The sequence below is a fragment of the Jaculus jaculus genome, chromosome X (genome assembly GCF_020740685.1).
Source record: "Jaculus jaculus isolate mJacJac1 chromosome X, mJacJac1.mat.Y.cur, whole genome shotgun sequence".
Classification (NCBI taxonomy): Eukaryota; Metazoa; Chordata; class Mammalia; order Rodentia; family Dipodidae; genus Jaculus; species Jaculus jaculus.
In genome coordinates, this window is record NC_059125.1 from 68,064,632 (window position 1) to 68,082,538 (window position 17,907).

Here is a 17,907-nt window from a genome sequence, read left to right on the forward strand (position 1 = left end):
GCAGTGTGGTACCAATATGCAAGTAAAAATTATTTTTCCAAGTGATATGATAGGATTTGGGGAGTCAGAAGTCCCTTTGTTTTCTGGTCTCATGTGATAAAAGCAGTTTTACCACTATTTGAACCATTGCTCTGTATTTGCAAATGTTTTTAATTGAGATCACAACATCTTCATGGGTTAATACCCAATGAACCGATTGTGGGAGACTGTAGAATTCTAATGCACTTCTGAAATACCTTACTAGGCTGGAGTCAATGTGCTCATAGGAAATACAAGGTGGTACCTAAAGGACCTTGTGTAAAAAACAGTGTGTCTAAGTGGGGAATTGATCATTGAACAAAAATGACATATATCCAGAGGCAACAATTGGGCAGTTTTATAATGTCTGTGCTGGAACTTTCCCCCATCTGTAACTTTATGAAGAATTTGAATGTTCTTACATGGGGCTGAGGGCTATGAGGCAGAAGTGTTTCTATTTTCCTTGAGATATTTGTCAAAGCATTATCTCATTCTTCATGGCCTCTCATATACTCCTTGTTCTACAATGCCCAAATTTTTCTTAGGTAGTCAGACATGGCCTAAAAATTATACTTCTAGATGCTAGACAATGATGCTCATACTACCAACTCGAGTGGATTGGAGACAGCAGCAATAATAGGACTATAGGGAGCCTATATCCTTGCTTTCAACTAAATACACATTTTATGCCTGCCCTTTCTCCTTGTGAAAGAAGACACTTTTCAGCCAGGTGTCAAGGATCTACACCCTTAGAATTCAGTCTCTTTTATAGTTTTTCATATTCAGATTCTACCCTTTCTGTTGTCAAACTCTTATAAATACAGCTACGATATTCCACTGTCTATAAAACAATGGTTATGAGATTTTAGCATGAAACAGAGTCACTTGTGGGCTTATTTTATATTTTACTAGCATATAATTATTAGATATAATAATAAGTTTCATCAGGATGTTTTCATACATATACATTTTAGCTATATTCACCTCATTACTGTTTTTTGTCCCCCTTCCCCTTCCATTGATACCCTTTCCTCAACTCTCCTCACTTTGGTTTTCATTTTTGTTTGTTTGTTTTTGGTGGTCCAATGTGTTTCCTAAGGGTTGCTTACAGGAGCATGAGTGAGAGGTTGTATATAGGAACAAGGGTAAATTACCACTAGTGATTCCAGCAAAGAAGAAGTCTCTCTTACCCCAGGAACTATTAATTGAGTAAATCCTCAGGAAGGAATGGGGTCCCATGAGCTCCCTCCCCTGAAGGTCCTATTAAAGTGCAGTGTTCTGGGCTCCAGCTAAAGAGTTTCTTATATGGAAATTTAGATAGGGAACCAAGTAATTTTCATTTATTATGAATTCATAGGTGACATTGCAGGACAAGAACAGTATTTTGATAACTACTAATACAGATATTTTATAGGCAGGAAGTTTTGGAGAATATGTAAGGAAATTCTGGGCTAGTTACTACAGTATGAATAAGAGCAGGAGAAATTAGGGCTTTGCTTGAAAGAACTAGACAAGAAGAGAAGCAATAACATTTTATTTGTACAGTTCTTCTTAAGGAACGCTATTATGAAATAAATGGGAAATAATGGGATGAAGAAAATTAGAAGAATTAATAGGAAGGTTTCGTTTCTTGAAGGAAGAAATAAGACTTAGGTTACTGAGATTGTACAAGACAGGAGACAAATACAAAATTTGGAGTAAAACCTAGTATGCAGTTCAGCTTTTGGTGTTTGCTTAGATCACAGAGATCAAATTGATGGTAATGTGGGGTGGGAAAATAAATGGCTATAGACCTTGTGGTTGGGGTGGGTAGATGTGGTAAGAAGGTGTGAGGTATTCATTTTTTATTTCTCTGTGCAACAGGAAATAACATCATCAATTAAGAGTCAAAATGTAGATGTTTGAGATCTAAGGACGGAAAACAGTAGAAAATAGTCAGTTATAGAAATAAGGGAATAAATGGACTAAGAAAACAGTAGAACTGCTAGGCTTCATCAAAGGTACCTACTTGATACTCAGTAGACTAGGATTGTTTCATGGATATTTTTGAGAGGGGGATGGTGGACATGGTTGTACTATGTATCCAGAATGCCCTCAAATGCCAATAGTCCTGCCTTAATCTAACAATTGCTGGCATTATGTATATGAACTGCCATACCCAACCCTCATGATGGATTTTGGAAAAAAATCAGGAAGTATGAAGAACAATATCCTGATTTACTCAGGTTTTACAATCTAGAAGCTAGGTGTGGTGATACATATTTATAATTGAAGCACTTGGGGGGTTAAAACAGGAGAATTGTCATGAATTTGAGGCCATACTAGGCTACATATTGAGTACTATGCAAGAGTACATAGTGAGTACATAGCAAGAGCCTGCCTAAAAAATCCTAGAATGTCAGGAATGAGTATAGATAGATCGATAGAGTGGGTGGGTTTCAGAGAGATTTCATCCATATAATCAACAGGGTGGCTGGAGGCCTGGAAAGGTGCTAGATTTTTTTTTTAGATATGGACATATTTAGTGTGTAAACAATACATGTTGGTACCATCCTTTCCCTCTTCCCTTCTCCTCTTCTGGTTGCAATTACAGGTCAACCCCATGGGGATTGTAGGGCAGCAGTCAGCTATGGATGAGAGGCAATGTCTCTGTGCAAAATGTCCCAATTTGTGGCTCTAACAATCTTTCTGCCCCATGTTCTGCAAAATTACTTGAGCCATGTTGGGTGTATTTTAAGTCTACTTCAGTGATAGGCACTTAGGACCAATGTGAAAAGATCCAATGTCCCTTCCATTATTTTGTGTTAAGTTTTAATGCCTGTGCCCAGATCCAAGTCCTCAATACCCATGGGGCAAGAAGAAACAGTAGAGCAATGCCCAGCTTCTAACTTTCCTCCTAACCCCTAGATACATAAGAGGTGAGTTTGAATGCAAGGAACTATGGTTGATATCTGGGAGATCAGATTTATCAAAAAAATGCATCAACACACTCAATTTTTTTGAGAGAGATTGACCCATTATGTATCTCAGTCTGGCCTTGAAGTTACTGTTAGACTACACTGGCCTTGAACTAATGATCTTCCTGACTTTGCATCCCAAGTGCTGGGATTATATGTGTGAAGAATTTTTTTTTTTTTTGTAAGAGAGAGTGAGGGCGGTAGAAAATTGGCATACCAGGGTCTTAGCCACTGAAATCAGACTCCAGATAGTTGTGCCACCTAGTGCGCATGTGCAACCTTCTGCTTGCCTCACTTTTGTGTGTCTGGCTTGTGAGATCTGGAGAGAGATCAAACATGGGTCCTTAGGCTTCACAAGCAAGCACCTTAACTGCTAAGCCATCTTTCCAGCCCCTGAAGAATCTTTTTATTTTAATTTTTTGTTCATTTTTAATTATTTATTTGAGAGTGACAGAGGGAGAGAGAGAGAGAGAGAGAGAATGCATGTGCCAGGGCTTCCAGCCACTGCAAACGAACTCCAGATGTGTGCACCCCCTTGTGTATCTGGCTAACATGGGTCCTGGGGAATCAAGCCTCTAACCAGGGTCCTTAGGCTTCACAGGCAAGTGCTTAACCACTAAGCCATCTCTCCAGCCCTGAAGAATCTTTTTTTTAAAAATTTTTATTAACATTTTCCATGATTATAAAATATATCCCATGGTAATTCCCTCCCTCCCCACCCCCACACTTTCCCATTTGAAATTCTATTCTCCATCATATTACCTCCCCATTACAATCATTGTAATTACATATATACAATATCAACCTATTAAGTATCCTCCTGTGGTGGTTTGATTCAGGTGTCCCCCATAAACCCAGGTGTTCTGAATGCTAGCTCCCCAGCTGATGGATATTTGGGAATTAATGCCTCCTGAAGGGAGTGTATTGTTGGGGGCGGGCTTATGGGCTTTATAGCCAGTTTCCCCATGCCAGTGTTTGGCACACCTTCCTGTTGCTGTGTTCCACCTTACGTTGGCCAGGGGGTGATGTCCACCCTCTGCTCATGCCATCATTTTCCCCTGCCATCGTGGAGCTTCCCCTTGAGCCTGTAAGCCAAAATAAATCTCTTTTTCCCAGAAGCTGCTCTTGGTTGGGTGATTTCTACCAGCAATGCGAACCGGACTGCAACACCTCCCCTCTTCCTTTCTCTACCTTTTATGTCTCCTTTTTAACTTACGGGAAATGGAACCAGCCTAGATGTCCATCAACAGATGAGTGGATAATGAAGATGTGGCACATTTATACAATGGAGTTCTACTCAGCGGTAAAGAAAAATGAAGTTATGAAATTTGCAGAAAAATGGATGGACCTGGAAAGTATTATACTAAGTGAGGTAACCCAGACCCAGAAAGCCAAGCACCACATGTTCTCTCTCATATGTGGATCCTAGCTACAGATGACTGGGCTTCTGCGTGAGAATGAAAATACTTAGTAGCAGAGGCCAGTAAGTTAAAAATGAAGAATCTTTTTTAATCATGTTAGTATAAAAGAAAAATACTAGGAAAATTAACAAATATGTGGAAATTAACAAATATAAAAATTAACCAATATGTTCTTAACTAATTAACCAATGGAAAAAAATCAAATGGGAAATTAGAATACATTGGAATAAATGAAAATAAAACATTCCTAAACTTATGAAACACTTTGAAACAAGTATTAACAGCAGAGATTTTGCTATAAATGCTTTCATTAAAAAGGAAAAAACGGGCAGGAGTGGTGGCACACATCTTTAATCCTAGCTCTTGGGAGGAAGAGGTAAAAGGTAGGCCATGAGTTCGAGGCCACCCTGAGATTACATAGTGAATTCCAGGTCAGCCTGGGCTAGAGTGAGACCCTACCTGGAAGAAAACAAAACAAAAGGGAAAAAGGGGCTGGAGAGAGTCCTCAGTGGTTAAGGTGCTTGCCTGCAAAGCCTAATGACCTGAGTTTGATTCCACAGGACTTACATAAAGCCAGATGCACAAAGTGATGTATGTGAAGCTTGTTTGCAGCAGTTGGAGGCCCTGGCATGCCTATTCATTCTCATTCATTCACTCTCTCTTTCTCTGTTTCTCTTCTCAGGGTGTGTTGGCACATGCCTTTGATCCTTGCAGATGTAAGAGGCAGAGGTATGAGGATCACTGAGAGTTCAAGACCAGTCTGAAACTACATTGTGAATTCCAGGTCAACAAAGAAAAAAAGTTCTCAAGGCAACAACCTGATTCTATCCTTCAGAGCACTATGAAAAGTAGAATGAAATAATTTTAAATTCAACAGAAAGGATGCAACTAAAATTAGAATAATTACCAATAAAATGGTGAACAGAAAAATAATAGAAAAATGTCAAGGGCCTATACTTATAATTGACATAAAAATGATAGGATGTATATACTTTTTATGCTCCAAATATAGCTTACACTGTCACCTGATAACTAAACTTAAATATTAATTATTTTAAAATATTGTGTCATTCTCTAACCAGACTGCTTTGCTAACCAGATATGTTCTGCACCCTTTTAAACTAATCTGTTTTGCTAATCAAATATGTACAGTCTCTCTGAGTGATTAATAACCATATGTAGAAGCCAAAATCAGTTGGAAACTTTGAAGTTAAAAGGATAATCAATATTTTGGTTCCTGCTCCCAGTTCAAAAGGCCACAGGAGATGATGGGACACTTGAATTTCTAGCCTCTGATAAATTACCTCTTTTCTTGATCAGAGAGGATATGGGGTCCCAGAAATGAATTCCAAGCCACCATATCTGCAACAGGAGAGTCACATCAGAGGAAAATCAGTCCTCCAGGCTTCCCAAAAGAGGGAAGGCCACTTGGTCAGCACAACCTTGACTTATCCAGGCAGATGACAATGCTGAGAGTCATTGAATGCCTCACAGGTCCCTAAAGTCTCTCCTATAGCACCTTTATTGACCTCCAAAATACACAGTTAATTCTGTCAGCCTACATGGTTTTAATCACCCAGTGAGAAAAATATAACTACAATATAAACAATGATTCAGGCTCATAGGTTCCCCTGTCTGATTCTGACTTACAATACTAGACTCTAATATTAACCCATGCCTTCTGCCTCTGCCTGTCCTTGCTTAACTTCACCTACCCTGACCCCAGTTCCTCCCACTTGCATTAGCCAGAATCCGAGCTATTCTTTGGGTCCTCTCCTCCCTTAGCCCTTACCCTATCTCATCCAGGCATAAGTACATTGCCACCACAATGGACAATCTCAAACTTAAAACTCTCTCATGTTCCTACTCTACCCTGATCCCAAAATGTCCTCTGACTCCTCTCTCTTGCCCCAAGCCCTCTATCCCTCACCTCTGAATGCTCATCCTCCCTTTATACCTAGCATTTTGATGTCATAGCTTTTGACCAGTTTAACAAGCAATTTATTCTCCCTTTTGCCTTCTCACAGGGTGCACAGAGCCCATCTCCCTCACGTTCTCTATAGCAGGTTTCTGCCAGCAACTACCCTGAAGCCAGCTCAATACAGGTATGAGAGAAGTCTATGTTTCATTCAGGGCCAAGTCGTACCAACATGCTACACTGGCACTATTGATCTCACTACTCTGCCACCTCTAGCCACCATGAAACTTCCTCCTCATCACCTGACCTGAAGGGAGAACCATAGATTGCATTATCCAGCCTTTTCCATAAGATATCATCACTCTTATGGTCAGCATGAAAAAATTAACCTTCATCTCTTATCATTAACAAAAGGTTGGGATATTAGGTCAGGACAAAATGGAGTCCCTGAGGACAGCAGGAGGATGACAGAAACATAAGGAAGTGGCTCATCCACATTCCTCAAGGATCGATCCAGCCATTATCCTTTCCTTGCCCAACAATCCCCCATGTCATGGTTTCCTGCCCCTTTATCTCACTTCTGGTCTCATACCCTAGCTATAGGAAATAGCTAATGTAAAGAACAAAGAAGTTCTTTTCCTCACCTTCCCCCAACTGAAGAGCTCTATATAGTCCACTGTCTGGGATCTCAAAGTTGGCCATGCTTTGCTCTTGAGAGTCAGTCTTGGCAGCTTGTGTTTTTCCCAAATAAAAGCATCCATATTTGTTCCCCCAAAATAAAAAGAAGATGCAATAAAACATTTAAAATTGTAAACAAAAGTAAAATATACTATCAGTGTAGTAAAAACAGAAAAAAGAATTATGAGGTGTTACTGTGAATAACTTCACACCACCTAATTGGATAACCTATATAAAATGGATACATTCCTATAAATATAAGCTAATACTGAATCATGAAGAACTGGAAAATCTGAATAGAACTATGGCTAGTAAGGAGATTGGAAAAGTAATCAACAATCTCCCAATAAAGAATAGCCTTGAACCACATAGCTTCACTGGTGGGTTCTACACACTTAAAAAAAGAATTATATTTCTTCTCAAATGCCTCAAAAAATTCAAAAGCAGAAGATAATTCATCATTCTATGAAGCCAGCATTACCATAATATTAAAGCCAGCCAAGACATTTTAGAAGAAAACTACAGACCAATATATCTTATGAATATTGATGTAAAAATCCTCAACAAAATGTTAGCAAACCCAACAGGATATTGAAAGCATTATACACTGTGTCCAAATAGATTTGTTCAAGGAATGAAAGGATGGTACCATATATAAAATTGCATCACCACATTAATAAAATAAGGGCCAGCACATGGTAATCTCAATGTTCACAGAAAAAAATATTTGACAGAATTCAACAGTCTTTGAGTATTAAAAACACCCAATAAATTGGAATAGAAGGAAATGACTTCAACATAAAGCATTATAAAAACATATAATAATGGCGAAATAATAAATACTTTTTTCCTAAAAATGTTTGTTATTAGATACCCCACCCAGAATAATTAGGTCAGAAAAGGAAGGAAACAATATACAAATTAGAAAGGAAGAAGTAAAACTACCTTTGTTTGCAAATGGGAAAATCCTCTATGTAGAAAATCCTAAGGACACACACACACACACACACACACACACAATCTGTTGGACCTAATAAGTGAATTAGCACAGGGGTACGGAACAAAAACAACACACAAAAGTCAGTTACATTATATATGTGTATGAAAATGCCATAATGAAAACCATTGTTTTGTATAATATGTGCTAATTACTATATATTAGCAATATGCAATTCCAAAAACTTAGGTAAAACAATTCCACTTACAATAGCATCAAAAAGCATAAAATACTTAGGAAGAAACTGAATTAAGCAGTGGAAAGCCAAGTATATTAAATATGTCTAAAAGTTATTGAAATAAACTTGAAAAGACATAAATGGAAACAAATCCATTCATATGTTCAAGAACTAGAAAAATTCATGTTGTCAAGATATCAATACTACTCCACAATAATCCACAGATTCAGTGCAATAACTATTAAAATTTTCAGAAATAGACAAATCTACTCTAAAGTTCATATATAATCTCAAATAACCTAAACAATTGTGAAAGACATGGAGATGTCACACTTCCTGATTTCAAAACTTAGCACAAAGCCACAGTAATCAAAATAGTGTGAAATAGGATAGAGAGCCCAGAAATAAACCCCTGTCTGTATGTCAAATGATTTTCAACAGGGGTGCCAAGAATACTCAACAGTTTTCTCATGTCTACAAAGTGTTTGGAAAACTAGATATCCACATGTGAACAAATAAAATTGGTTCCTTAACTTTGAAAAAACAATCCCAAAATTGGATAACTTTTCTGAAAACTGTGTGCTTTTTGAGAAGTCTGTAGCTAGATATATAATGAAATCCTACAAAAATACTTAAAAGACATATATTCAAGTAGTAGAAGAACAATGAATCTGAGTAGATCTTTCTCAAAAAGTAAATAAATGGTCGTCAATAAGTCACACACCATTAACTACCAAGGACATGTAAATCAAACCACAATGAGACACCACTTGACATTCAATGAAGTGATAATAAAAAAGACAAATAGGAATTGTTGTTATAGAAACTGAGGAATTGAAACACATTCATTGCTTCATTGCTGGTAGGACTTTAAAATCCTGTTGTATAGAACAGTTTGGTAGTTCCTCAGATGTTATATACAGGTACATATATCCCATTAGTTTCAATCCTATATTTAGCTTCTATCAGAGAACTGAAAATATATCTATACAAAAACTTGTATACAACTGTTTATAGCTGCATTATTTGTAATGGTCACCAAGTCTACACAACCCAAATGTTTATTAAGTAATGAGAGCTTAAGTATCCATGCAGTGCACTTTTATTCATCAATAAAAAGACTGAAAGGGGTCAGGAGATAGATCGGTGTGTAAAAACATTTATTTCCCTGTGCAAGCATGATGACCAAGCTTGTATTCCCAGAACCCACATAAAAGTGGTTATGGGGGTGGGAGAGATAGTTGAGCACTTAATGTGCTTGCCTGCAAAGCCAAAGGACCCATTTTCAATTCCCCAGGACTCACGTAAGCCCGATGCACAAGGTGGTGCATGCATCTGGAGTTTGTTTGCAGTGGCTGGTATCCCCGGTGCACCCATATTTTCTCTCTCTCAAATAAGTAGATAAATCATTAATTTTTTTAAAAAAATCTGAATATGGTAATGCCAGTGTCCACACTTCCAGCATGTGAGCCTATGATGAGATGGAAGCTGGAGCTAGGAGAATCCCTAGAAGATTATGGGTCAACTAGTCTGGGTACCCAGTAGAGAACAGCAGAGACCTTGTTTCAAAGTGAAAGTCAAGGAACAACATCCAAGGTTGTCCTGTGTCTTCCTCACGTGTGCCCTGGAAAGTACATAACATATTCGCATACATGAACCCCCTCCCCAACACACACACAAAGATTTTTTAATAATGACATGGAAAAAAAATTGGCCAATGGGGATTGCATGAAATTAAAGAGCTCTGTACAGCAAAGGAAATCATCAACAGAGTGAAGAGACAGCCTATAGATCTTTACTAATAGAAGATTAATATCTGAAATCTATCTAAATAAAAAACATACCAAGCCAGGCAGGGTGGCATACACCTTTAAACCCAGATATTTGGAGGCAGAGGTATGAGGACTGTCAAAGAGTTCAATGCCACCCTGAGACTACACAGTGAATTTCAGGGTAGCCTGAGCTAGAGTGAGACCCTGCCTCAAAAAACAAAAACAAAACAAAAGAAAAAACCTCCAAAAACTAAATAACATAAAACCAAGTCAATAAATGAGTTAATGAATGAAAAGACAGTTCTCAAAGGATGAAATACAAATGACCAACAAACATTTTTTAATGTGTTAAAGCTGTTTTAGGCATTAGGTAAACACAGATAAAAACTGCTTTGAGATTCCATCTTACCCTGGTCATTATAAACCACAACCACAGCAACAAATGCTGGCTATGATAAGGGGAGCAGGGATCCTTGTACACTGTCAGTGGTGCCAGCTGTAATCTGGTGTAGCCACTATGGAAGCTAACATGGAAGTGTCTCAAAAAATAAATAAATAAAAATAGTACTACCCTATGACCAAGCTATGCCATAACTGGGTACATATCAAAAGGATTCTAAGTCAGTATGTCATAGAGATACTTTCACAATCCATGTTTATTGTTGTATTATTTACAATAACCAAGATATGGAGCCAACGTAGATTTCCAACAACAGATGTATGGTTAAAGAAAGTGTGTATATACACAGAATGGAATGTTATTCAACTATAAATAAAAGTGAAATTAAGGGCTGGAGATGACTTAATGTTTAAGGCACTTGCCTGTTAAGCCGAAGGACTCAGGTTCAATTGCCCAGGACCCACATAAGCCAGATTCACAATGTGGTACATGCGTCTGGAGTTCACTTACAACAGCTGAAGGCTCTGGCACACCCAGTCTGTCTGTCTCTCTGTCTCTCTGTCTCTCTCTCTCTCTCTCAGATTAATAAAATAAATTTAAAAATTTAAAAAGTGAAATTAAGAGAACCATTGAGGAAAAAAAACCCATGTTAACCTTTGTCATCCATATAGGACACACACACACACACACACACACACACACACACATATGTGCAATAACACTCATCTACACCCATACTCATCCACACAGGAACAGCAAACACATGTACACAAGCAACAGGTGAAAAGAAAGAAAGGTGAAATTATGACATTCACAGGAAAATAGATGGAAATGGAAATCAGTATGTTAAGCAAAATAAGCCATAGTTAGAAAGACAAACAGTACATATTTTCGTTCATGTGGAGATCAAACCTACGTTTATGTATGCGGGATATGAAAGTAGAAAGGGAATTATGAGAGGCGAGTAAGAGGTCTAAAGTGAGGACAAGAGTCTAAAGCGTGGACAAGAGAGGTTAATAGAACATATGTTTCATGAAAGCAAAAATGGAGAGACCATTTGGGGTAGGAGAGAACCGCAAAATTGGGAAGGGGAAGCAGAAGGGGGGGCAAACTATAATAAAGTTAAATATAAGCATGAAAATGTCACTGTGAAACCCATTTCTGTGCACAATAACCAAAAAATCATTTGAAAATGAAACAAAGCAACAAAAAAAGATGAAAGGCAATAACTAAAATAAATTTTAAAAAACTTCATTCTACAATGTGGATGAACCTTGCAAACATTATACCATGTGAAAGAAGCTAACCACAAAATAACACATATTTGAGCTGGAGAGATAGCTTAGTGGTTAAGGCACTTGCCTGCAAAGCCTAACAACCCAGTACCCACATAAAGCCAGAGGCACAAAGTAGCCCATGCATCTGATGTTTGTTTGCAGGAGCTGGAGGCCCTGGCACACTCATATTCTCTCTGTGTGTGTGTTCTCTGTCACTCTTTTCTCCCAAGTAAATAAAAAAACACATGTTATAAGATTGAGTGACCTGCAATATCTAAAATGAGGAAATTCACAGAGAATGTAGATTAGGGTTTGCATGCTAGAAGAATTGAAGGAAAGTAGATAGCTATGATGATTGTGTAACTCCATGAATATATTCAATTTAGTCCTACTATTCAAGTGGGTAAATTGTGTAATATATGAAGAATATTTCTGCTTGGGTCATTGTCAAAGAATTGTATGAAACTTGCTATGCATAACAGAGAGAAATCAATACTTTTTTGTTTTTATTTATTGTTTCCATTTTTGACATTTTCATAGATGTATGTATTTTGATCTTCTACTCTTATCCCCCCCACAATTGCCCTCTTTGATCCCTCTTCTCCTCCCACTAACAACCTTCTTCATTAATCCCCATCTTACATTTATAACCTTTCTTATCCATTGAGTTATATATGGGTTGCTTGCATGATTGTGGATAGAAAGTTGTTAACTGTGGAAATCGGCATTTTATCAGTGGCTACAACACTAATGAACCTGATTTCTCTTTTCCCATTATCTATTCTGAAATGTGCAAGGTCTCATGGAACTTTCCCCCATCAATGATCAAATATTGACAGGTTTAATCTTGTCCAGAAAAACACAGCTGCTATGAATTTATAGGTGAAATGACAGAGTTGTATCCAGAAATCAGCGTTTTTCAGTCCACTGCCTCTTCTGTGAGGTTACTTGAGCCTTAGAGGGGGAGATGTAGATGTCTCATTTGTGGCTGAACACCCAGTAGTCACTTATTCTTGGCAATTTTGCCAGCTTATGAATCTCTGTATCAACCTCTGTTTGTTGCAATAAAAACTTCTATGATGGAAATTTCAAGCAATACTAATTTATGGGAACAAATATGGGCATTCAGAGAGAGCTTGATATACTGTTCACTTAGCATAACCACAGTATTGAGGTACATTTCCCATAGAGCCTGTGTCCCTGGCCATAGGATTTTTGGCCAAGTTTACCATACCAGAAGTGAATTCCATCCTGTGGAGTATCTCAAATACAATCAGAAAGTAATTGGTTACTCATACCATGTTCATGCCACTATTGCACCAGTGGGCATATCTTGCCTAGCAGGTCAGTTGTGGAATACACAGTGTCCATAACTGGGTAGGATGATGGTTTTTCTCCATCCAGCAGCTGGCCAGCTTCCATAACACCTTCTGGTACAAAGAAAGCTGGTTGGGAGGAAGGAAGCTACATTCTGTGAAAGATACTTACCATCTCATTTTGGTGAGCAAACAAGAGCAATGATAATAGCCTATATTGTTTTAGAGGGATATGTAGCCTTCCCAACCAACAACTCATCATCAGCAATGGAATGTACTATTTAGAACCTATGGCTTCTCGGGCTGGAGAGATGGCTTAGCGGTTAAGCGCTTGCCTGTGAAGCCTAAGGACCCCGGTTTGAGGCTCGGTTTCCCAGGTCCCACGTTAGCCAGATGCACAAGGGGGCGCACGCGTCTGGAGTTCATTTGCAGAGGCTGGAAGCCCTGGCGCGCCCATTCTCTCTCTCTCCCTCTATCTGTCTTTCTCTCTGTGTCTGTCGCTCTCAAATAAATAAATTTTAAAAAAAAAGAACCTATGGCTTCTGGCAATAGCTTTATCAACTCATGTAGCAGAGCTTTGATCAAACAATTTTTTTAAATTTATATTTTCATTAGCTTATCAAGTAGTAGGCTTCCATATGGTATAGTCACATCTTGTTAGTTTTGGTTCATCCTCCCACCACCTCTGTCTATCTTTCATCCTCTGCCCCTAACCTTGCTTAAACCTTTCCTCCCACTATTATCCCCCTACTTTTATAGCCATAGCTCCTTTCTAGTTTCTTGGATTCTATAGATTCTTTTTTTTTTGGTTTTTTCGAGGTAGGGTCTCACTCTGGTCCAGGCTGACCTGGAATTAACTCTGTCATCTCAGGGTGGCCTTGAGCTCATGGCAATCCTCCTACCTCTGCCTCCCGAGTGCTGGGATTAAAGGTGTGTGCCACAACGCCCGGGGGATTCTATAGATTCTTATTCTCATCTATAGCTATTAAAAGCTAGGATCCATATATAAAGGAGAACTTACAGAATTGATGTTTCTGAGCCTGTGTTATGTCACTCATGATCTCCTTTTCCAGTTCTATACATTATCCTGAACACTTAATAATTTCATTTTTTCTTTAAAGCTGAATAAAACTCCATTGTGTATATGTAGTGCATCTTTATAATCCATTCCTCAGTTTAAGGCTATCTAGGCTGATTCCATTTCCAAGCTATTGTGAATAGAGGGTCAATAAACATGGCTGAGCAATATCTCTGAAGTCAAATGTAAAGCCTTTAGGGTATATGTGCAGAAGTGGTATAGCTGGTCATAGGGTAGTTTTATTTTTAGGTTTTTGAGAAACCACACTGATTTTCATAGTGGCTACATGATCTAACACATCCACCAATAGTGAATCTAGGGCTCCTCATTCCCAACACCCTGGCCAGCATTTGTTGTCATATGTTTTATCATAGCCATTCTGACCCAAGTAAGATGAAATCCCAAAGTAGTTTGAACTGGCATTTTCCTGGAAGCTAAAGATGTTGAAAACTTTTAAAATATTTATTAGACATTTGCATTTCTTCTTTGCAAAACTCTGTTCAGTTCTATAGCCAATTTTTATTGAGATTTTATTTCCTTAATATTTAATTATTTGAGTTCTTTGTATATTCTAAATATTAATCCTGTCAGATATGTAGGCGGCAAAAGTGAGAAATTGCAACTTCATCCTAAAATTATATCATATTAACCATACCTACATAAAGTCATATTTCCATAGTATAGTAGACAGCTTCACATTGCTGGGAATAACTTTCAAACCAGGCACAGTTTATGGGAGGAATGGCATTTATTAAAGCTTAAATTTCCAGGAGAATTTCCATAATGACAGAAGTTGGCCCCCTCTCACAGGTCCACACACAGGGACATACTAACACCTGCACCATAAGCAAGAACACTCCTGGAACCCCAAGGAGAGTTCAAATACTCTGCATATCTTTAGGCTAGAATTCCAGAAACAACTCCACACCTTAGGGCTGGATCCTAGGATCCACCAACAGTGACACCAAGTTACAAGCTAGAATAAAACTATTGAATCTATTGGGGGATATCCATTCAAATTACCACATCCTACCCCTGGCAACGAATAGATTTATAGCCATCTCACATTGTAAATTTTATTTAGTCAAGTTTTAAAGGTCCCACAGTCTTTAACAACTTAAGATAGCTTCAAACTCCCAAGTATCATCTGAGATTCAAGACTCTCTTTTAACTGTGAGTACTGTAAAATCAAACAAATAACATACTTCCAACATATAAAGGCACAGAGTAAACATTTCCAACTATTATAAGGTATAACAAGAATAGACTAGAACAATGCAAACTCTATAACCACCAAGCAAATATCATACATCTTTATTTCAAGTCTGATATCATAACCACTGACTAACAGTCTCTGGATTTTTCAATTTCACCTCTCCAGCTGGCTAACTAGCCAGGGAAAACTTCCATCCTGAGCCAACAGGATTCCATGGTAGCCCTTTCACAATCCTGATATATCCAAAACATCTTTGGGTCTCCATGTAAACCAAGATCCATCTTCCACCAGCTACACTAGCATATAAGGATCATCACAGACTGCCTATATGCTGCTTCTCAGCAGTGGCTCCTGAAACCATGTGCCTGTCATGACCCACTCCATGCATTTTCCATGCTTCCACAAGCAATACCAGGTGTGTAGGACACAGTTGTATTCTTAATGTAGGCACTAAAGTAATTGTAACCTTAAGAAGCAGGTTCCTTCCTTTTAATTAAGTTCTTTCAAAAGAGTTTTCATTTCTACTATTCACCCTTTCCTCAGGCATCATTTCTATTGTTTCATTGTAAAGCAGTTGGGCAATCTTCCTTCCAAATACTAAAGTATTTGACAATAGCATCTTCGGCAACCAGTTTCAGTACCTATAATTTTAAACTTGTTTAATTTTTCAACTTTAAATTTAAAATTTTCAGTTTCATATCTTTAGTCAAGCACATCATTCTATTACAAACTTAACCTTGCTCAAACTTTCTGGGAATGGGCAGCAGAATGTAGCCAGCCCTTGTGCCAGTAGCCTGGTTCCAACAAAGTTTTTTGGAATCTTTTTTTCCTATTTGTAAGTTCATAAGCAAAGCCTCCGAATACTGTTCTCTCTGTACTTAGCATTTTCGAATTCTCAACAGAATAGTCCATAAAACTTGGCTTACCATTATGGAAGGAATATTCAGTTGCAAGTACCAAGTCCATTGCCATTCCTCCAATACAAAAGTTCCAAAAGACCAAAATCCACATGATCAAATTCATTGCACAGCAACACCCCATTCATGGTACCAATTCTGTAGCAGACAGCTTTACTTTGCTGGGATGAACTTCCAAACCAGGCACAGTTTATGGGAGGAATGGGATTTATTTGAAGCTTACAGATCCAAGGGAGGCTCCATGATGGCAGAAGAAGCTGGTCCCTTTTACAGAGATCCATGCAGAAAGAAAGAAAAACTACCACCACCATTACAAGCAAACACATTCCAGGATCCACAGGCAGAGTTTAAATACTCTACATACTTTTAGACTGTAATTCCAGATCTTCCCCCATGTCTTAGGGCTAGACCCTAGAATTCACCCATAGTGACACCAAATTATAAGCTTGAATAAAACTCTTGAATGTATTGGGGGATATCCATTCAAACTACCACACTTGGTATCTTGGTTTTACTATATAAGCATCTATTATTCACCCAAAATTAATTTACTTAATTAGCACTCTGGCTTTTTTGTTGATGGTGTTCTTTGGTCAACATGCAGGTTTAGGGAAGGTACAAGGGATTGTAGGAGGACCTGGTTTCATTTATGGGATATTAGAATCACAGAATAATGAGTAAAAAAATGGAAAAATTGAGATCTAGCCTGAAGATAATACCAGTCTTAGATCACAGACTGTTGTAGTAGAGCTGTGAGTGATTCATGGACTGCTGTTGACTATGCCAAGGCCCCACCTAGCTGGAGGGCTAGGCTCCATAAAAAGAATTTGCTAGTGGCCTAACACTGCTTCTGACACCCGGCATATATCTGAGGAATTAAATCTCTTGGTGAATATGCTTACACTTGGGTGGCAAGAGTACAATGGGATATAGGGCAGAAATCATCTATGATCATTTTTGAATGGGCCTGGTGCCTCCACCTGCCTGGATATTTGAAGGCACACAGGATGTTAACACCTAAGCACATGGCTCCCATGGAGTCAGGGTAGAGGATGGTTGTCAAATCAGCTATTGATCTGTCCACTTCTCTTTATCTAAAATGTGCCTTATTTTCCTTCCTGTCAGCCTGTCTTCTCCATTCAGTATTATGGGCTCTATAATCAACTTAGGTGTCTAATTACATAGCTATAACTTAATTGGTCCTAGCTGCTGGTTGCTATAGTGATGCAGCCAGGTGTTCTGCTCACTAAGAGGGAACATGAGGTGGGAGGGGACAACATGAAAGAATTGAGGCTGAAATAAAAATACTTTAATAATTCCTCTTGGTGATTAAAATTCCATTTTAAACTCCTATTTTCTACCTTCTCTCTATGAAATTAGAGTTTTAATCAGGATAAAAGCCTTTCATGGGGACAATTCCAGGGCAAGATAAGGCTTCAAATATTTAGGACCCATGGTGGGCCCAGGCAGCAGATTTGGAAAAAACACAGCAAGGATGAATAGCAAGATTCTTATTTTGTAAGGGACTTACTTTCAAGCAATGTCACTCTAGGCTTTAATGATACTTTCAATGTCATAAAAATGCCTTTATTATTTTCTTTTATCTTGAATGAAATTTTTATAGATCAGTTCAAGATCCTCAGAAATCTTGGTGATAGTACAATAGCCCTACACATCATTTTCTTTTACTAAAAGTATCTTACATCAGTATAGTAATCTTTTACAATTGAGGAAATATTAGCATGTTATTTAAAATCACATTTT